The sequence below is a fragment of the Eurypyga helias genome, unplaced genomic scaffold (genome assembly GCF_000690775.1).
Source record: "Eurypyga helias isolate BGI_N326 unplaced genomic scaffold, ASM69077v1 scaffold30184, whole genome shotgun sequence".
Taxonomy (NCBI): domain Eukaryota; kingdom Metazoa; phylum Chordata; class Aves; order Eurypygiformes; family Eurypygidae; genus Eurypyga; species Eurypyga helias.
The window spans coordinates 3,167-3,869 of NW_010248609.1; the positions used below are offsets into that span (position 1 = coordinate 3,167).

The window sequence follows — 703 nt, forward strand, 5'->3', positions numbered from 1 at the left end:
GGTGGTGCGGGGGGGGGTGCCGCCGCCCCTGCCACAGGAGGCTGCTGGTCTCAGTCTGCTTCTTCCTCCAGGTACTCCCTAGGACTTCTCTCCCCGGACCACTTTACCTCAGACACCTCTTGCCAGGACCTCAACATTTGCTGCTTTGTGGGGTTTTTTTTTGGTTTGGGTTTTTTTTTTTTTTTGTTGTAACTTTTTAGGGAGCAGGGGCTGCTCCCAGCACTGGGGTGTCTCCCTTCCCACAGCCCTGGGAGGTTGATCCCAAAACTGGATGGATGCTGCTGGTATATCCCCTCTCCCCCAACCCTGTGCTGGGAGTCGGGGGTGTAGGAGGTGATCCTTGCCCTGTGCCTTTTTGCTGTCCTGGACCTCTGATCTGTGCACCCCCTCTCCTTGGCCCCGAAATACCCAGTCCTGGCCCCTTCCCCAGCAGATGGATGTAAAACCAGCGGTGGGACAGGCGGTTTCACTGATTCTAGTGTGTTTGCTTTTCTTTGCTCACAATTCAATGGGTCTTACACACGTGGAAGTGTGAAACTGGGGCCCAGGCTGCAGCCTCAACTGCAGTTATGGTGGGGTGGGAGCTCACAGCCTACCTGTGATCTGGGAGGAGATTCTGGGTCAGTCTGCTTTGTAAAGAACTGTTTTTACACTCTTGAATAAAGGTCTCTCAGGCATCATCCTGCACCTGGGTTGGGGCAAT

The 703-nt window shown here is 54.6% G+C and overlaps 1 protein-coding gene across 1 annotated transcript in view; it reads left to right on the forward strand.

Annotated features, from left to right (window-relative positions):
- NPM3 (nucleophosmin/nucleoplasmin 3) overlaps window positions 1-522 on the forward strand; it is a gene marked incomplete at its 5' end in the record, with an annotated part of 2,877 nt that extends 2,355 nt beyond the window's left edge. Inside the window, one exon of the mRNA XM_010151123.1 lies at window positions 72-522. The remainder of the gene's footprint in view (window positions 1-71) is intronic.
- Window positions 523-703: the final 181 nt, after the last annotated feature.